Source organism: Halichoerus grypus, chromosome 9 (genome assembly GCF_964656455.1).
Source record: "Halichoerus grypus chromosome 9, mHalGry1.hap1.1, whole genome shotgun sequence".
Taxonomy (NCBI): Eukaryota; Metazoa; Chordata; class Mammalia; order Carnivora; family Phocidae; genus Halichoerus; species Halichoerus grypus.
In genome coordinates this window covers 32,334,794-32,356,699 of record NC_135720.1, presented here as the reverse complement: position 1 = coordinate 32,356,699, position 21,906 = coordinate 32,334,794, and the positions used below count along the sequence as shown (strand labels likewise).

Sequence of the window (21,906 nt, the reverse complement as noted above, 5' to 3'; positions counted from 1 at the left end):
TGCAGTATTTTTTGCTGAATTCTTATATAGCACTTGTTTTCTTTGCATTACCTAATTTCTCGTAGTGAGTTTCCTGAAGGGAATGTCCACGAGCAGGACTGTTACTGTACAGGCTTACTGACCGTTGTACTTTATTAATCTCATGAAATAGACCTCAGAAAAAAAAAGGCAGACACTTCTGTAATGAATTAGAAAACATTCCACTGGCTCTTCCCCTATTGCAAATTTTCCCATTCGGAAGTACATTGCTTTTATGTAGAATGAAATAGATGAATGTCCAAAGATGAACCACACTGCCTCATCAGCTAGTCAGGTTACTGTCACCGGAGGTTGCCAAGCATAGGATGAGAAGCCATTGCTAGGGATGTGTAAGGGTGAACGGAATGGCTAATAAATGGATACCCTGGCAACTTGGTTACTTTCTAGCCCTGATATTCCGTGATGCTGAAAATAACAAGACACATATTTTAATTTTACAAGTATGTGTCTTTATATTGGAGTATAACTGACATACAAATTAATTTCATGTGTACAGCATAGTGATTTGACATGTGTCTACTTTGGGAACTGATAACTACAGTAAGTCTAGTTACCATTTGTCCCCAAAGTTAATAGAATATTATTGAATGGATTCCCCATGCTGTAGATTATATTTCCTTGACTTATTTATAGATGGAGTTTGGTACCTCTTGATACCCTTCACCAATTTTGCTTCCCCATCCCTCTGGCAACCACCAGTCTGTTCTCTGTATCTGTGAGTCTGGGTTTTGTTTTGTTGGTTGGTTTTAGCTTCCACGTGTAAGTGAAAACATGCGGTATTTATCTTACTCTGTGTGGCTTATTTCACATGGCATAATACCCTCAAGGCTTGTCCATGGTGTTGCAAATGGTAATATTTCATTCTTTTTTGAGGCTGAGTAGTGTTCCGTGTGTGTGTGTGTGTATGCGTGCACGCACACACGCGCATTCCACATCTTCTTTATCCATTCATCTATCAACACTTAGGTTGTTTCCAAATCTTGGCTATTAGAAATAATGCTGCTGTGAACATACGCATGCATGTATTTTATCAAATTCATGTTTTTTTGTTATTTTGATAGATACCCAGAAGTGGAATTGCTGGATCATATAATGATTCTATTTTTAATTTTTTGAGGAATCTTCATACTGTTTTCCATAGTGGCTACACCAACTTACATTGTGCATGAGGGTTCGTTTTTCTCCATACCCTCACCAACACTTGTTATTTCTTGTCTTTTTGATAATAGCCATTTTGGCAGGTGTGAGGTGATATCTCATTGTGGTTTTGATTTGCATCCCCCTGATGATTAATGATGTTGAGCATCTTTCAAGTGCTTATTGGCCATTGTATGTCTTCTTTGGAAAAATACCTATTCAGATTCTGTGCCCAATTTTAAATCAGATGTTGTTGTTGTTGTTATTGAGTTGTATGAGTTCTTTATATATTTTGGATATTAACCCCTATGGGATATATAATTGGCAAATATCTTCTCCCATTCCATAGATTGCCTTTTAATTTTGTTGATGATTTCCCTGTCTGTGCAGAAGCTTTTTTTGTTTTGTTTTGTTTAGAGGCTTTTTAAGTTTGGTATAGTCCCATTTGTTTATTTTTGTTTTTGTTGTCCTTGCTTTTGGAGTCAAACCAAAAACCACATCACTAACATTATTATCAAGGAGCTTACCACCTATGTTTTCTTCTAGGCGTTTTATGGCTTTAGGTCTCACATCCAAGTCTAATCCATTTTTGAGTTAATTTTTGTATATGGTGTGAAATAGTGATTCAGTTCCTTTCTTTTGCATGTGGCTGTCCAGTTTCTCAACACGATTTATTGATGATACTATCCTTTTTGTATTGTATGCTCTTGCCTCCTTTGTCATAAATTAATTGACCACGTATGCATGGGTTTATTTCCACTCTGTTCTGTTTTATTAAATTGTGTGTCTGCTTTTATGGCAAAATCATATTGTTTTGATTACTATAGCTTTGTAGTATAGTTTGAAATCAGGAAGTGTGATACATCTAACTTTGTTCTTTTTTCCCAAGATTGCTTTGGCTATTTGGGGTCTTTTGTGGTCCCATACAATTATTAGAATTAGAATGATTTGTTCTAGTTTGTGAAAAATGCCATTGGAATTTTGATAAGGATTGCATTGAATCTGTAAATTGCTTTGGATAGTATGGACATTTTAACAATAATAATTCTTCCAGTCCATGAGTGTGGAATATCTTTACATTTATTTGTGTCATTTTCAGTTTTTTTTTTTCATCAGTGTCTTATAGTTTTCACTGTATAGATCTTTCACCTTCTTAGTTTATTTTTAGATATTTTTTTGATGGAATTATAAAAGATTTTTTTCTTTTTTTTTTTTTTTTTTTAAAGATTTTTTATTTATTTATTTGAGACAGAGAGAATGAGAGAGAGAGCACATGAGAGGGGGGAGGGTCAGAGGGAGAAGCAGGCTCCCCGCCGAGCAGGGAGCCCGATGCGGGACTCGATCCAGGGACTCCAGGATCATGACCTGAGCCGAAGGCAGTCGCTTAACCAACTGAGCCACCCAGGCGCCCTAAAAGATTTTTTTCTTGATTTCTCTTTCTGATAGTTTGTTATTAATGTATAGAAAAGCAACAGATTTTTGTATTTTAATTTTGTATACTGTAACTTTATTGAATTCATTTATTAGTTTTAACAGTTTTGGGTAGCCTTTTCTGGGTTTTCTCTATATAATATTGTGCCATCTGTTAAAATAGTGACAGTTTTACTTCTTTCTTAGCAGATTGGATACCATTTATTTCTTCTTTATGTCTTGTCTGATTGCTGTGGCCAGGAATTCCAATACTATGTTGAATAAAAATGGGGAGAGTTGGCATCCTAGTCTTGTTTCTGGTCTTAAAAGCTGTGGGTTTGTCATATATGGCCTTTATTATGTTGAAGTATATTTCCTTTATACCCATTTTCTTGAGTTTTTATCATAAATGGATGTTGAATTTTGTCAGATGCTTTTTCTGCATCTGTTGAGATGATCATATGATTTTTATCTTTCATTTTGTTAATGTCACATTATTTGATGTTGAACCATCCTTGCATCCCTGAAGTAAATTTCACTTAATGTTGGTGTATGATCCTTTTAATGGATTGTTGGATTCAGTTTGCTAATACTCTGTTGTGGATGTTTGCATCTATGTTCATCAGAGATACTGGCCTATAATTTTCTGTTTTTATGGTGTCCTTGTCTGGTTTTAGCCTCAAGGTAATGCTGGCCTTAAAATGAGTTTGCAAGCATTCCTTGCTCCTCAATTTTTTTGGAAGAATTTGAGAAGAATAGGTATTAAATCTTCTTTGAACGTTTGGTAGAGTTCACCAGTGAAGCCATCCAGCCCTGGACTTTTGTTTGTTGGGAGGTTATAAGTGTGTGTTTTAACAATACATACGTATTTTACTTTTATATGTGAAATATTTCTCAGTATAGTTTTTTGTTTGACATGAGTTATGAGGATAGTATTTGTTTCATAAATATGAGCCAGATCTCAAGATAGTTTGTTTCTGATGATTTGGAATTTGGTGATATAACAGTAATATATAAATTGAGATAAACTCTTAATTTCATGTCTGGTGAATACTTATGTTTTTGAACCTTAATTACCATGGTGGATTTCGTTCAGTTGCGCTCAGGGAAGTCTATGTTTAGATTTTCTAATTCCCTGGAGGGCTTCCTAGAAATCCTATAGCCTTATCCTTTGCTCCTCTCATTTGTACTTAGATACACCCACTTTGAGGTTATCTTTCATATGTGTGTTCTATCTCCTCACAGATTTCAAACACCACACATGCAGGACCCATGTTCTATACCTCTCTTCACAGCTCTAGAGGCTAGCATAGTGTGTTACCCAGAGGAGGCATGTTCTAAATGTTTGTTAGTGAAGAGAGTGAGACACATTTCCTGTTACAAGTACGAGAGAACGGGAGTCAGTCTGACATCAGTCTGTCAGAGGACAGAACTTGGAATGACTCTGGTTAATGCCGTAACCTGTAAAGAACTTTGATTACTGAATGTACCAGAGAAGCATTTTAATTTGTTCTCCCTTAGATGCTACAGCATGTGTCCCAGGAAATGTGTGATAGGGAACCTGCCATCAGTGGACAACAGTGTTCATCATCCTTGCTTGCCTGTAGAAATGCTGTGGACACAGGGACACAGCGGTTTACTGTTCTGCTGCTGCCTATTGAAAACCTATAGCCTGTCCCTTGGCATGAAGTTTTTACTATAGAAAGAGCACAGGACTGGGCGTAAGGAGAAGTGGGCGAGAAACTCAGCTCTGCTAGTAACAGCCTGACTCTGGGGAAGTTACCAACCTCTGTGGGCCTCGCTTCCTCATATTTAAGAAGTAGGGCTTGAACTACCGTGATCTTGAAAGTTAGCTTCTCCCCGTTTGTCCCCTAGAAGTAAGAGTCTAGGGAATAAATAAGATAGAATGCAGTTCTTTCTTCTTCCTGCTCTTCCTCCCTCCTCTTCTTCTTTTTAACTTACTGCACACTTCCTGTGTGTCAGGTACTATGCCAAGTGGGATCATTCGGGAAACTGCTTATGAAGAGAAACTATTAGAAAATAGATGCTTCCTAACTGTCCCAGTTAAGAGGGGAAGTGGCTGGAAGCCCGTAGTTTGGAGGCGTTCTCAGTTACAGTCGTCCAGAGGTGCTGGGGCCTGAGAGCTGGCAGGAGGCTGGGACCCCAGGCGGTTCGTTCCCTGCTGCCCCGTTTCTGAAGCAGTGAGGCACAGTGCAGGCAGTGATGCTCTGTGTAACCGGAGACCCCGTTTTGTGTAAGTTTCCTGTGGGTGATATTGGGGCAGCACCAGTAATGTTGTGTGATATAAAGCATTTAACCATAGTCACTAAAGATTAGATTTTTTCCTTTACTAAATAATGTATACACAAGAGGTTTATGTTTCTAAAATTAAGTAGAGGAACTTTAATGCAAATTCTCATAGTTACTATTCCTGTCTTCACTCCCTGATTCCCTTTGCTAATTCATAGGCTATATAGTAACTGTTTGCCTTTTTGTTGCTGTTCTCAGACCTTTTTACAGTTTTCCTGGATTGTATGATCAAATGCTGAAGTAATTTTCTTTGGGAGTACAAAGGTTGTAGAATTTTTCCCAGCCTCTAGTGCAGTCACTGGCTGTGTGAGCTCTACCCAGATGCCCTGTCGAGTAACGTGATGTGACCTGTCCCTGTGTCTTCTTTCCTGGGTGAGGGCCGTGTGAAAAAGGAGTGGAGAATCTGATGTACATAAAGATTTTGGCTAATAGAAAAAAGCTTCGTGTATTACCCCTTCCTGGGGCATTTGCATTTTAACAAACCTCATTATCCCACGTGCTCTTGGGAAGTATTTGTAGTAAAATAATAAAATAAATTAAGCAGCAGTAATGACTAAGTCCAAAATAATCTCTAGTGGAGGAATTTCAGGCAACTAGTAAAACTCTTTCAGGGCATCTGATAAATCACTTTCTATAGATAATTGCCTTCCTTTTAATTAAGTTGGCCTTGCCTAATATGTAGGTCTTTCAGCTTTCATCCACAAATTTCTGATACCCACAGTAAAGAAACTCAGAAGAGCTCTAAAATTCTCAGTGCTGAAAGCAAGGGGTTTTGGAGGCAGATAGACTCAGCTTACATCTTTGGTTCTAATATTTGCTATGTAACTTCTCTAAGCCTCCGTACCTTCATCTTAAATATCTACATATTATGAGAATTAAATAAGCTAACATGTATAAAATGCCTGACACTGTGGTTAACATATAATAGACCCAGTAAATATCATTTCTCTGTAACAAATGAGAGTATATTGCATAATTGTAGTCATTTTAGAAGTCAGCTTGGCAGAACCATGGTTTTATTTCTAGCATGCCCAGGAGGAGAAAAAAGGGACTTATAATTTCAGGCCTTGAATTGTTGAGTAGTCTTATCGGTGTGGTATTTTTTCCTTTGGGACACTCCCTTGCCTTCTCCTTGGGGTCTGTCCATCAGGATGCCTTACTTCCCTGCCCTAGGAGGGACGTGTGGTCCAAGCAGAGTTAACTGAGAGTCTTCCCTAAGACTTGATAGAGGGTCTGTCTTCCTTTTGGGTTGTGAGTGTAAAGGTTATAAACATAAGATTGCTAGTTGGTAGGGAGTCAGTGGGAGTCTTCCTGAGAATGAAACCAGCACAGAAGAAAGGAGGCCAGAGAAGGAGAAAGAGTCAGTGCTGATGATAATATTTGAGCCTGAGTTCAGCCATGATGAAGACCTTCTTCATTAAAGCATGAAGCATTAAATCCTCCTCTTTCTTCACTTAAGTTTGCTTGAGTTAAATTTCTGTCACCTATAACCAAACAGCTTCAGATACTACATAATTATAGAGGACACTCTGTATCTATAAGAGTAGACCCATTCTGGAACAAATATTTACAAATCTGGTGAAGAAGTAAAAACTCAAAAAAAAAAAAAAAAAAAAAGTTAAAACTCTGATTTCTCCTGAACTTTCATGTTCCATTTTAATGGCAATAAAATGTAGCTTCAAGCAAGAGCTGTTATGAAGAGTAACTCCATCCACTTCAACTAATATTGTTGAGCACCATACATTTGGAAGGCTCTGAGCCAGGTGTTATGGAAGGTGCAATGATGATACATGGTCCCTGTTTTTGGAGAATTTCCTTTTAATTTGCATGGCTTTTTAAAAAGAGAATTGTTGGGGCGCCTGGGTGGCTCAGTTGGTTGAGCGACTGCCTTCAGCTCAGGTCATGATCCTGGAGTCCCTGGATCGAGTCCCGCATCGGGCTCCCTGCTTGGCAGGGAGTCTGCTTCTCCCTCTGACCCTCCCCCCTCTCATGTGCTCTCTCTCATTCTCTCTCTCTCAAATAAATAAATAAAATCTTTAAAAAAAATAAAATAAAATAAAATAAAATAAAAAGAGAATTGTTGGAGCCCAATGTTTATTATGCCCTGAGTGGAAAAAGCCAAGATAAAAGGTCTTGGTGTTCTCAGTCAAACAAGCAAAGTCACAGCCCTTCCATCCCAGGAAGTTACGTGGCTGCCTCCACCAAGTCCAGGAAGAAGGAGTTCATTACCACTGAGAGTGGAGGGTCCCTCAAACCCCCGTCACAGGCAGTGGGTACAGCTTGATGGAGGCAAACACCGTTTCCACAATAAACATTTTAGAAAATAAAGTTTCCTATGACAAACATTTATAATGCCAAAGGTACAAGTTAACAGAACTTGGAACTGTTAAAACCAGCCTTTCCATTATATAGTCAAGTTCTCTGCCCTTAGCAAGTAGTCATAGACAAAAACTGAACTATACGACAAAAATAAAAAGAACAAGTATAGTTTTAGCTCAAAATCTGTGGAAACTGGGATATAAAGGATGTTAATTTTCCTAAAGGCTGAGTCAAAGATATTTGAAGTTTATAATTTTCTGTTTCTACATACTGCCCCCGAAACTTGTGAGTTTATTCAAGGACATTTGTAAGCCTAAGATATATATACAGAGAAATTGTAATGCCTGAGAGAAAGTGTTGTGAAAACAGGATGCTTGGAGTAGATGGAGAGAAGGTTTCACATTCCTAAGAGAGACAGAGCTCACCCAGTTGGTAATGCAGATGGGAGAGGGAAGAAGGAATCTGATGGAAAGGGTGACCCACTTTCTTACCTGATCCTGCGGCCCTCCCCACCACCTCTCCTTTGTCTTATGGTTAGAATGTTGGTGTTGGCTTTTGCCATGTAAATTACTGCAAGTTTCAGTTTGATGTCTTACATCTGACTGTTAGAGCAAAAATAAAATTCACACTTTCTAAGCATTTAAAATATTCAGTTAAAGTTAGCTGTGAAGCTCAGCTTGTTCAGAGTTTTGATTGATGTTTATGATAGCTAATAAAATGGCAAGCAGATGATCTGTTCGTCTAAGGCCTTCTCTCTGGATCTGTAGCAGTTGGATCTTATTTAACATTCTGACAAGTGGGAGTGTGTCCTGAGGAGGGAGGCCAGGATGGTGAGGAGCCTGGAAACCACATCATAAGAGGAAGGCTGAGGGACTATGGCTGCTGAGCTAGGAGAAAAGAAGGGGGATGAACTAGTTGTCTTGAAATATTTGGAGGACTCTTTAACATGGAAGGAAAAGAAGAGTTATTATGGTTCCAGCGGGGTAGAATTAGGACAGTGGGTGTATGTTCTCACACATTTTCTTTTGGTGATTTTAGATATATAAAACCCAGTAGTATTTTAATTCTGCAATAACTCTAGTTTTTTTTTATACAACTATATGTATTTATAGATGTGTACCTCTCCACAAATACATATGCAAATATATAAACATATGAAGAATTTAAAAATAAATGGTAGGAGGATTCTAGCTCTCATCAGTTGACCTTTGAACAACACGGGGGTTAGGAGTGCTGACCCCCTGCACAAAGATCTGTATATAGTTTTTGACTCCCAAAAACCTTAACCACTAATAGTCTATTATTGACCAGAATCCTTACTGATAATATAAACAGTTGATTAACACATAGTTTGTATGTTATATACATTAAACACTGTATTCTTGTAATAATGTAAGCTAGAGAGAAGGAGATGTTATTAAGAAAATCATAAGGAAAATATATTTACAATACGGCACATATATTTATGGAAAAAATCTGCATGTAAGCGGACCTGCTCAGTTCATAACCATGTTGTTCAAGGGTCAACTTAGCAATAACTCTAGTTTTAAATAATGAAAATACTGAAATGGAGTCCTAAGCACAGAGAAATTATCATAGTCAAATTTTGCATTAGTAATTCTTTTTTTCGAAGATTTATTTATTTATCTGAAAGAGAGAGAGAGAGCACAAGTGGAAGGGCAGGGGGAAAGGGGGAGAGAATCTCAAGCAGACTGCGCTGAGCGCAGAGCCCCACGCGGGGCTTGATCTCACAACCCTGAGATCACGACCTGAGCTGAAATCAAGAGTCAGACACTTAACCAACTGCACCATCCAGGCACCCCTGCATTAATAATTCTTAATTTGAAGCCATCTTAAATGGAGGACCAAAGTTTTTGTGAAAAAAATGTATGCCTCTTTATTATTTTTTTATCTTATAATAACCATTAAATGACTATTTGAACTCATTTCTTTAAGATCAACAGACTTGCTTTAAAATAGAAATGTAGGGGCGCCTGGGTGGCTCAGTCTGATAAGCCTCGGACTCTTGATCTTGGCTCAGGTCATGATCTCAGAGTCGTGAGGTCAATCCCTGCATTGGCTCTGTGCTGAGCGTGGAGCCTGCTTGGGATTCTCTCTCTCCCTCTCCCTTTGCACCCCCCTACCCCACTCCCCGTACTCTCTCACTCTCTCTCAAATAAATAAATAAATATTTAAAGTTGAAATATACTATACAACTTTGGGTTCTTATCTAGGTATGTTTTTGTATTATGTATACATAACATTAAATGTTGATTGTTGAATTCAGTAGTAACAGTGGGCAGCTGGTATCATTAAGTCCTAGAAGTAACAAGCTAAGGTGCATTGCCTATTACCTTTATAAGTGAAATTTTTATGAAAATATTTTGTCCAAATTTAGACTTTAAGTTAATTTTCTCTAATATGGGTATAGGAAATTTAAGATACCAATTCATGGTGATGCTGCCGTGTACCACTACTATATACTGTACACTCTACATTACTTAATCTCCTCTGTAAAATTCGATTTACAGATTTGTAGCTTTTATAGAACCTAAAAATGTATACATAAAACTATATGAAATTCGAATATTAAATTCAAAGGCATAATAAATTGTTTTATGGGGAAGCAAGTTCACGAAATATGCAGTCTTTCTAAAAAAAAAAAAAAAAATCAGCCTTACAGCTGCTCCTAGCTTGGTACTGTTTGCTCTTATGTCTTAGTCCTCTGTAAATACCACACTGTGGGGGTGGGGGGAAGCTACAGAGACAGTCGTGTCAGTTAGGATCCGGTCAAGCAAATACACCGGTTATTTTTACAGAGAGAATTTAACGTAGGGAATTAATTAAACAAATTTTGGAGGAATAAAGAATAAAAGGCAATACTGACAGAAAACATAGGTAGTGACTTTCAGGCTGGGGTCGCTTGGGGGAGGGACCCCAGGGGGCTGAGACTCAGGCCTTGGAGGAGGGGCTGCTGTCTCCCAGGAGTACCTCAGAGCACACAGCTGGGCCCTGTGAGGCTAGGGTGCTGGCCTCAAAGGAGGCCACTCTGTTTTGCTCTTCTCTCTGAGGGAAGGCAGTGAGGCTGATTCTAGGAGTGAGGAAATAAATGAAAACTGCAACCAACAGGAATGAGTGGCTGCCATCAGCGGGACAACCCCATGGGAACAGTGAGCAAACAGCCAAGGGCAAGCTCCTTTCCCCCTTGTGCAGCTGTCCCATGTCCCTCTGGAGCTTCTTCTTGGAAGAACCATATATAAAAGCTGTGGAAGGTACAGGTTGTAAGCTACACAGTCCTGGAGGGTACTCTACATATCATACATATATGTAGCTGGCCAAGGAGAAATCCATTTGCCAAGTCCAGTATCATAAAGCTGAATAAAGCTGGGTTCAGGGCTGAGAGACAGTCGTTCAGTAACTGGCACAGAGTGATTGGCTGTGTTTTAACATTATCTTCTATTTTCATTGTTCCAAGATAAGCATTCAGTTTGTCAATTTGTGGTCCTTATTTCTTTGGGGACAAGAATAATAATTGTATTAAATAATGGTGTATAAAATACCACAAGTATTTATAAATTATGTAGAAATGTGAATATTTCAAAAGAAATACAGTTTAAAAATAGGTAGTAGTAATCAAACGAATTGTTAAGATGTTTCTAAGGAAATCCATCACCCAGATCAATTTAGTAAACTTAGAAAGAACAAAATTTTTTAAAACTAATTCATAAACAGTTTATGAAATTCTTTAAAAATAATTTCTCTTTTGAAGTTTAAGTATGTTTCCTGCAATCTTACCAGTCTTACTCATAGTATGATTTTTTTTTGGTGAATATGTCTCTTTTTTTCCAGCTTTATTGAGATATAATTGATATATCATTCTGATGAATGTCTTTACACCAATTCTCTCATTCCAAATTAATGATGTTCACTGTGAACACATGATAGAGGGACAGGTTAGTGAATTAGGGGAGTTACACCTGCAGCCAGGCAGAGGTTAGTGTTTGGAATGATAAGCAGTACTCTCATGGCTTTGGAAATTAAGGGAACCAAAGGCTCAGATGCCAGGAGGCCAGGGCAGTCTGTGGAATGTTCTGAAAATTCTGAGGAATTCTTAAAAGGAGCTGGGATCAGCCAGTCAGAACAGAAATAGAAAAGGGCAGTCAAAAGAGTCAAGGCAGTGAGAGGTTAGATGCCAGGAAGTTACAGACATCAAGGCAAATTTATTCTTTTTTTATTAAAAGGGAGAACTTACTGGCTCATGTATACAAACAAGAAGATGGGTAGAGTTGACCTTGAGGCTGACTGACAGGCACTGTGAGCCCTCTATCTCTTCCAGCAGCTTCTGTGTTCTCACCCTCTCAGACTTTGCTCTGTGGTGGGGATGACTTCCAGCAGCTCTTAGGACCATTTTTCCCACTCAACTTCTGAGCAGAATGGGCTTCTCTTTCCTAATCCCCATATATAAAATCTGAAGAAAGGTACAGGTTATAAATTATACAATCCTAGAGGGTGCTATACATATCAAAGACATTGTAATTTATGTATTATGGCACAAAGTACTTTTATATACTAATAAGAGCTATATATTGTGAAAAATTTCCAAGAGATAGAAATGAAGTGTCTTGAGGAAGGGGCACTTAAAAAAATTTACACAGGGCACAATATGGACCAGTGGTTTCTCTGGTAGACCAGCAGCCCCGCTGGAGTCATATGGAATGTGAGATGAGCAGTTAACTAAACCGGAGAAGTGAAGTGGGTGCTCTGATTTATCAGAAAGGGTTGGTGGTAAGTGAGGAAAGGATTTGGGCCAATCATTATAAAGTAGATACGACCTGAAGCCCTGTGGGGGTGGTCAGCAATGGAGCAGTCAGTCACTGATCCTGAAGGAACCATGTCTGCTCTTTCAGTTCTTGACAAGGAGAACCGCCATGCATCCCCTCTCATTCTAAATTTTGGGAAGCTCAGAATCCAGCTCATGGCTCTCATGATCTGCACTTCTGTGATCTACACTTCCCTCTGTTCTTTACTTGCTGTTATAATTTATGTTTTTTCTTGGTGTCGGTTTTTACTTTTTACTTATAGTGTACTTTTTACAGTATATATTTTTTGCCACTAATTATCTCAAATCTTCTTGAGATTGGATGACGAACAGACAAATGATGAAAAGAAGCATGTGGTTGAAGGGATGGAAGGGCCCTACTAGGAAAACAAGAGCAAGGTAGAAGCTGTGAAGGATTTTGACACTCACTACACATGCATAACGCACGTCCTGAAGTAGATATGTTCCTGGAAAGTTGCATAGAAACTAGACTTATGTGATTATTTTTATCAGTTGTGATTTACAGAAAATCAGTTTCAGTGCCTCACATTCAGTGTGGTGCATCTAGAAACCTAAAACCATCTATCTGTACGTCATTGTTTCAGCTGAGATCTGTTCATATGTCTGCTGAAAGGCCTGTTGTAAGATTAATTAGCCGTAGCTCTCCTTTGTACCTAAGAAGGAATGTCATTCAGTTGCAAAAGAATGTAAATGTAAGCTCTAAAGAACAATACATAAATTTCTTATTTGCAGTCACTCCAACATTGTTTTAAGAAAAATACTCTATAAAGTGAGTAGGTTACTAATAATCATGTTTGCTTACAGAGATGTATAGCAAGGAGGTATCAACAAATAGCCTTGTAACCTTGTAAGTTGAAAGCTTTCACTTAAAACAGTAAGAATAGCTAATTGTATTGAATTCTTACTATAAGGGGGGCACTGTACTAAGTGCTTTGTATTATTATCTTGCTTAATTTTCACAACAGCCCTATGGCATAGAACTACTGCTATCCCTGGTTCGCAGATAAAGGAAGTGAACCTCAGAAGGGTTAAACAGATATCAGGGATACAGAGCTAGTAAATGGAGGAGCTAGGATTCTAGTCCTGGAATTCTGACCCTATAACTTAACAAGAAGCATTATAAATATTTTCTAGTTGGAAGTCTCATTTTAGTGGTAAAGACATCACAGAAAGTATCATAGAAATATATTTCCCATCGCCAGATATGCAGCAGCATCATGGTATAATGGCAAAAGTGTCCTGACTTTGCCATATTTAGTTGCATGGACTTGGGCAAGTCTCTTGGCTTTTCTGACCCTTGGTTTTCTCATAGGTAAAATAGTGATAATAATAGTAAGCTTTTGATTTAAATGTGTGGGGGAAAAAAGGTAGGCACATAATAGGCACTTAATATTAGGTAGGCTTATTATTATTAAAAGGTTCCACAAATATGATAATTACCACTGAGTAAAGTAACGTTAGTTGTTATGAAAGCACGGGTATGTAGAGCCTTGGGACTCCATATGCAGGACACTAGGTCTTCGAAGGAGCTGGTGATGAGGAGCATGACTCCTCAGCCTCTGAGGCTCCTGGGAAGAGACTCTAAGCAGCTGTAGGAGGGACAGGCTCTGGTTTATTCTTCAGAGAAAAACACTGGACAAGACCAGGGTTATCTCTGATCTCCTCCTTCTGACTGTGTTTTCGGTGCCCTGCTTTCCCCAGGGACATTAGGCTTGCCATTAGGGTGGCCTGGCGAGTAAGCCCCATGTGACACCGAGTGTTCTGTGCTCACCCTGGGACACGTGGGCAGGTTTCTTACCCAGACCTGAGACTCCTGTGCTGGGAGCAGTTCTTCCATACTTGGAGATCAAGAGCTTGGGAAGCAAACATCAACTGACACAAGAAATGAGTTCATTTACATTTACATACCATTAGCGCATTACTCAACAAATGTAAATGCTAGTTTAATTTTCTATTGTAAGAATTCACATATTCAAAGAACTTTAAAATATTTTATTTATTTATTTATTTGAGAGAGAGAGAGAGCAAACACAGAGGGAGAGGGAAAAGCAGACTCCCCACTGAGCAGGGAGCCCGATGAGGGGCTCGATCCCAGGACCCTGGGATCATGACCTGAGCCAAAGGCAGCCGCTTAGCTAACTGAGCCACCCAGGTGCCCCTCAAAGAACTTTAATGAACAGTAGATATCACCAAAGAGAACTTTAAAATAATTTCATTTTCATCTGAGTGCTTTCTGGAAGCGTCTAGTAAACTGATAATCATAGGTCATTGAAAAAAGAAAAGTATATCTTAAATTACTTTCTTCAGTTATTCTTCCTGAAGGTAAAGCAGTAAATGCATGAATTCAACAAGCTTCAGTTTGTTTGTTTTTTTAAATGAGTAATGAGACTATATTAATGAACACAAGTTGGCAGTAAGGCGAAGAGTGTGTGAGGAAGTGGGGGCGCAAGGACTGCAGTGGTCAGGAGGTGAGGGGAAGTGGAGACATTGCCCCTTGGCATCTCTCCCTCTTTAAGGACTCACAGTGTTCCCCTCGGAGCCTCTCAGTGGTCTGTGGGGACAGCAGAGCAGGATGACTGGCCCCTTTTATAGCTGGAGAAACTGGTTCCGGTGCTCAGAACTCAGTGCTCACAAGTAGGCTCAGTTTCTTTATTCATTTTTGTTACATGCCCTGAAGAATGGCCAAGGATGACCTTAAATTGTATTTTCTCTTGATTTTATTTATTTTATTTTATTTTTAATTTTTTTTAAGTAGACTCCACCCTGGGCATGGAGCCCAATATGGGGCTTGAACTCACAACCCTGAGATCAAGACCTAGGCTGAGATCAGGAATCAGATACTTAACCGACTGAGCCACCCAGGCGACCCTCTGATTTTATTTTCATGACTAATCGTTTTCAAGTTTTCTTTAGCATCTCATATTCTCTGTTTGACCTACTATTTTTGCTTTTACAATACCTGATAGATATGGTCCACAGATTGGTCAGTATTCAAAAGCAAAATACACTGACCAGATAGTTTTATGGGCCTGGATTTTCATTGCTCAGACTTTAAAATTTAGGTTTTAGAAACCAGCAAAGAAAATGAAGAGTGGTAGTTTAACCTATTTTATGTGTTGGCTAGTTGAGTAATTAGATTGAAAATCTTGTAGTATAAAATGCATTCTATAGTCTCATCCAAAAAGGGTTTGGTTTAGGATTAGGCAGCTGAGTTAAAAGGAGCTATGTTTTGAATAATTTTTAAAGTATGATTTATTTCTTTCTATGATATTGAAGTATTTATGATGCTCTTGATCACATTGTAGTTATGGTTGTATTTTAGTCTGTCTCACTGAACTTAATGACTGGTTATTTGCATTGAACCTAAAACAAAATGAAGTAAAATCATTGGTTAGTGGCATATCTGATGTTTTCCTATAAAATTATAGGGACATTCTTAGACCCAAGCTTATATTTTTAAACATCAGCAGAAATGTGAATACCTAATTTTCCTCAACATTATACCTCATGGGTTAAAATAGGGAATTCCTTGAAGACAAGACTAAATAATTTGTGTAGAAATAAATGATGTGCAAACTACTTGGTATGCCCTGCAGAAGTCTCCGTAATCTCTCCCCTGAGTACATTTGCAGCCTCATCATTCTCCTTCCTTCCTACTAACCGGTCATTGTATACTAGCCCAAGTTCTGCAGTTACCTGAGCAAGCTGGTTGGCCTTCCCACTTCCACCACGGTCATGTCATTTCTCCCCTGGCCCCCCTGAGATACACTTTGAAGATCCGGCTCAAGCATCACTTCATACAGGAGACTTTCTTTTGATATTTTCCCCTAGTTAGAATTGACCACTCTCTACTCTATGTACCCACTCTGTGTTGTACATCTTCCCTTCCGAGCATTCACGATCTCTTCTTTATCTCTTCACACGTATTTCTACCTCTGCTACGTTGCAGGTGTCCTGAAGGCAGGGCCCATGTTGGATTAATTTCTATATTCAGAGCAGCAATGTTAATCACACACAGAGGGAGTTCACTGAATGTGTGTGGAAGGAAAGATGAAAGGAAGAAGGAAAGATGGGGGATGGAATGAGGGGATTAGACTCCATTAATCAATATCCATTATTTAGTATAAAAATCTTAATCTGAGAGTGAAACTTTCTGAGTTTCTTGGTTTTGTATTTTTTTTTTCCCAATTAGCCAACCATTAAATTATGTGCTGTTTCTCTCATGTACACCCTCACTTCCCCGGGGTGTGGGTGCACCAGAGAGCTGGGGGCTATCTGCCTGGGGGCCGGTGCCCTGGATGAACTCATCTCCTGATTTTGAGTGAGAACTCCAGATTTTCATCACTTCTACTATGTGATCTTAGTTTGTGTAACCTCTTGTGTCTCGTTGTTCTTGCTTGTAATATGGGAAGAACAACACTTATTTTACCTCAAGAGGTTTCTTTGAGAACCGGATGCAATAATGTTTCTGAAAGCACTTTGAAAAGTGTGAAGTGTTGTCTGAGTGACTGGAGGGAAGCATTCCTGTAACTGCTGTTTGTGACCTGGCACCATGGGGGTTTTCTCAGTCTGGGGGACCTTTGACCAGGGTGTGTCCTGATTGCTTGAAAAGAGGAAAAGCGGTATCTACAGTTACGATTTATTTCACCAGATTAGATTGATGGCAGCGTTTATGCTGCTGATCTGCCTTGGTGAACATTGCCTTTAGATCAGGAAAGTGGCCTTTATTTCTGCTTGAATCAGCTCCTAGCCTGGAATATCAGCCTAAGAAGAGAAGTATGTATTACCATGAGCAGGTGTGTTAACCCAGCAAGTGAAAATTAATCCCAGCTGGTTGTGCTTTTAAGTTTTGTGTACAACTCTCTCTCTCTTTTTAAAAAGATTTTATTTATTTATTTATTTATTTATCTAAGGGGGGAGGGGCAGAGGAAGTAGGAGGGAGAGAGAATCTCAAGCACACTGCGCACAGAGCCACAGAGCACCAAGCCCAACATGGGCCTCAGTCCCATGACCCTGAGATCATGACCTGAGCCAAAACCAAGAGTCGGACGCTCAACCAACTGAGCCACCCAGGTGGCTCTGTTTTATATAAAACTCTCTTAAATATTAAAATGATAAAAAATTACATGAACATGGTAAGTTTTATGATTTAAAGCAATGCTTATTTTCTAGCCCCCTTATTTTTCTGCCAGACAAGATCATCATGCTTTTGACATGTTTGAGACTACCATTTATTTCCTCTCTGTCATATGAATAACTTTCCAGGGATAACCATACTTCTATTGATACTCCTTTGTACCAGGGCTTGTGTTTGAAATCTCTGCTACTTTTATGATTGCTCAAATGGCACTTCCCAATCAGTTTTGCACAAAAGGAGGTATAGTGGTCCTTGAGCAAATAGTCAGGGATATTGAGAACTCCTTACATTTCCAATGCAAGCAAATACAAGAATCAAAATTCAGGGAGAAAAAAAAACCCATGGTCTCTAAGTAGTAGAGAGCATTTTGTGATAGGGAACAGCTTAGAAACAATACAAGGCAAAACAAATGAGCAAGACAACCTAGTGAGTACAGTGCCCCTTGGACATAGATTTCAGCAACAGAGTGACAGTGATCACTTGTCAATCAAGGACTGGCTGCACATGAGTTTGCTCTTTCGGAGCAGATTAGACCAAATGATACATGTTTTGTACACTGAAGGGGAGAATTAAAATGATTTGGGGTTCATTCATGCTCAGAAACCACCCCTGTCTATTACACTGGAAATTATTTTTCAAATTTTTATATTGAGCGCCATAGAAGAAGATGATGCAGAAGGAGAGCAACGGAGAATCTGAAGCGTGCAGCTGTGAGAGATTGCAGTGGAGATGTGTTATCTCAGAACAGAGAGAGGAGCTGAGGAAATTGCCCTTGTTACCAGCTACGTGCTAACTGCAAAGAGTGACAGGGCACTAGGCATTTCCATATTGCCAAGTCCACATGGTGACCCCAGTAGACCCCCGACTTTGTCCCTCATCATGAAGTTGTTCTCCTTAGTATTACTTAAAATTGAGGTGTCATTGACATATAATAGAATTCACTCTGTGTCTGTGTGTGTGTGTGTCTGTGTGTGTGTGTGTGTCTGTGTGTGTGTGTGTGTATACAGTTTGGGGAGTTGTAATCAACATGTAGGGTCGTATAACCACCGCCGCAATCAACACTGGGAAGTGTTCCCTTATCCCCCCAATCCTCTTGTGCCCATTTAAAGTCAACCCCTGCCCTTGTCCCCAGCCCCCAGCAAGTTTCCAGAATGAAATCCTGCCTTATGCAGTCTACTGACTGTGACTTCCTGCACTTAATGTAAGGCACTTTAGATTCATCTGTGTTGTTGCTGTATCAGAATTCATTCCTTTGTATTGCTGAGTACTGTTCTGTTGTGTGGACGTAGCACAGCCTGTTGATTCATTCACCAGTTGAAGGGTATTTTGGTTGTTTGGGGAAATTAGGAATAAAGCTACTACAAACATTTATGTATAGGTTTTTGTGTGACCATATGCTTTCATTTCATTTGTTTTCAATTCTGGCTAGAAATGAGATTGCTGGTTACATGGCAAGAATATGGCCAACTTTCATAAGAACAACTTTTGTAAGAAATTTCCAAACTGTTTTTACAAACTGGCTGTTCCATTTTTGCATTTCCACCAACAAGAAGGAGTTCCAGTTGCTTTACATCTTCACCAACACTTGATATTGTTAATCTTGAAAAGTTAAATTTTAGTGGGTGAGTGACAGTATCTCATTGTCATTTTAATTTGCCTTTCCCTGATGGCTAGTGATGTTGAGCATTTCTCACATGTTTATTGGCCATCTGTATATCTTGTGGGGTAACTCTTCAATTCTTTTGGCCATTTTTAATTTTTTTTTTTGTCTTCTTACTAAGTTGTGAGAATTCTTTTTTTATTCTGGATACACATTCTTTAATGGCTATGACTTGCAAATATTTTCTCCCATCCTGTGGTTTGCCTTTTTCCCCTTAACAGTGTCTTAAGAAGAGCAAAAGTTTTACGTTTTGATGAAGTTCAATTTATCCTTTTCTTTTGGTAGATTTTTTTGGGGGGGGGGATCCTATTTAAGAATCTTTGCCTAATCCAAGGTCACTAAAAATTTCTGTATTTTCTTCTAGACATTTTATACTTTTAGCTCTTGTATTAGCTCTGTGATCCATTATGAGTTCATTTTTCTATCTGCTGTGAGGTAAGGATCACATTCCTCTCTTAAAGCCTGCGTCTTGGGGCACCTGCGTGGCTCAGTTGTTGAGCGTCTGCCTTTGGCTCAGGTCATGATCTCAGGGTCCTGGGATCGAGTCCCGCATCAGGCTCCCTACTCAGTGGGAAGCCTGCTTCTCCGTCTCCCACTCCCCCTGCTTGTGTCCCCTCTCTCGCTGTGTCTCTCTCTGTCAAATAAATAAATAAAATCTTTTTAAAAAATTTAAAAAAAATAAAAATATAGTCCTTGTATCATGTGACCTTGCTGAACATATTTTTGTAGATTCTTTAGGATTTCTAGATAAATGATAATATATACTGAGAATGAAGACAATTTTACTACTTCTTTTTCAATCAAGAGGCTTTTTACTCGTTTTTGTTGTTGTTGTTTTGTCTGATTGCATTGTCTACTACTTATAGTACAACACTGAGTAGTAGTAGTGAGAGCAGATCTTTAGATTGTTCCTGACCTCAGAGGAAAATCATTGCCTTTTACCTACTAGGCATTGCTGTGGGTTTTCATAGAAGCCCTTTTAAGCCTAAGAATGTTTCTTTCTATTTTTAGTTTGCTAAGAGTGTGTATCATGTTTATCATGAATGAGTATTAAATCTTGTCAAATTCTTTTTCTGAATATATTGAGATGATTGTATTTATCTATTATCTGTTAGTATGGTGAATTATACTGATATTCAAATGTTAACTCAATCTTGCATTTCTGAAATAGACCCCTCTTAGTTATGATATAGTATCTTTTTCATGCATTGCTCTATTTGATATGGCAGTATTTTCGTAAGGGCTTTTATATCTCTATTTGTGAGAGATACTGTTCTATAGTTTTCTTTTTTCACATGTCTGTCTGGCTTAGGTATCACAGAATGAATTGGGAATTGTTCTCTTTCTCCTATTTTCTAGAAGATTTTGTGAATTGGTAAAATTTCTTCCTAAAATACTTGGTAGAATTTACCAACAGTAGAACCATCTGTTGAAAGATTTTTTTAAAAGATTTTATTTATTTATTTGAGAGAGAGAGCATGAGCCGGGGGAGGGGCAGTGGGAGAGGGAGAAGCAGGCTCCCCGCTAAGCAGGGACCCCCGGACCGGGGGCTGGATCCCAGGACCCCAAGATTATGTCCTGAGCCGAAGGCAGATAGTTAACCGACTGAGCCACGCAGGAGCCCTGAAAGATTTTTTTTTTTTTAAGATTTTTTTTTATTTATTTATATGACAGAGAGAGACACAGTGAGAGAGGGAACACAAGCAGGGGGAGTGGGAGACGGAGAAGCAGGCTTCCCACTGAGTAGGGAGCCCGATGCGGGGCTCGATCCCAGGACCCTGGGATCATGAACCTAGCCGAAGGCAGACGCTTAACGACTGAGCCACCCAGGCGCCCCAATTTCAATTTCTTTAATAGGGCTATTTATGTTATGTGTTTATTCTTGAACAATCAGGTAGTTTGTTTCTTTTAAGGAACTTGCTCGTTGCATCTAGTTTGTTGCATCTATTGGCATAAAGTTGTTAATAATATTTCCTTATTACCCTCTTAATGTTTGTACCATTGATGGTGATGTTCCCTCTCCCATTCCTGATATTGGTAATATATATCTTCTATTGTTTTGTTCTTGATCAGTTTGGGTAGAGAGTTGTCAATCTTACCGATTTTTTTTTTTTCCCCAAAGAGCCAGCGTTTGGTTTTATTGCTTTTTCACTATTGTGTATTTGTTTTCTGTTTCATTCTACTATTATCTTTATTATTTCCTTCTCTCTGTTTACTTTGGGGTTAATTTGCTTCTCTTTTCCTTTGTTTTTAATGTGGCAGCTTTAATAAAACTGATTTGAGACCATCCATTCTTGTTTTCTAATCTAAGCATAAAATGGTATAAATTTTCCTCTAAGTACAGCTTTAGCTGTATTCTACAAATTTGATATGTCGTCTTTTAATTTTCATTCAGTTCAGAATATTTTCTAATTTCTTCTGCTTTCTTCCTTAATCCATGGATTATTTAGAATTGTGTTGTTCAATTTCTAAATAATTGGAGGATTTTCAAGATATCTTTCTGTTAGTGATTTCTTATTTGGTTCCACTGTATTTTGAGAACATGCATTGGATGAGCTGATAATTTTAAATTTATTGAGACTTGTTTTATGGCTCAGAATATGATCTCCTTTTGTAAAGGTTTTCTGTATACTAAAAAGAATGTGTGTCCTGTGGTTGTTGGGTGGAGTGTTCTGTAATCGTCAGTTTGGTGGATTTGGTTACTAGTCTTCAAGTCTTCTATATTTTTATTGAATTTCTCTCTCTTTGTTCTATCAATGTAAGAGTGGACTTGAAATCTCAAACTCTAATTGTGGATTATCTATTATCCTTTCAATTCTATCAGTTTTTACTTCAGGTACTTTGAAGCTCTTGCTATTAGTTGCATACACATTTAGGATTTTTATATCTTCTTGATGAATTGATTTCCTTAAGGTTATAAAATGTCCCTCTTTATCTCAGGTAATACTCTTTTTTTTTCTGAAATCTGCTTTGTTTGATATTGACTCTCTAGCTTCCTTTTGACTAGCTTTAGTATGATATATCATTTTCCATCCTTTTACCTTTAACCTTTCT

At 38.6% G+C, this 21,906-nt stretch overlaps 1 protein-coding gene across 4 annotated transcripts in view; it reads left to right on the top strand.

Moving 5' to 3' along the window:
• AKAP7 (A-kinase anchoring protein 7) overlaps window positions 1-21,906 on the top strand; it is a 142,300-nt gene that overhangs the window by 104,788 nt on the left and 15,606 nt on the right. The window lies entirely within an intron of this gene.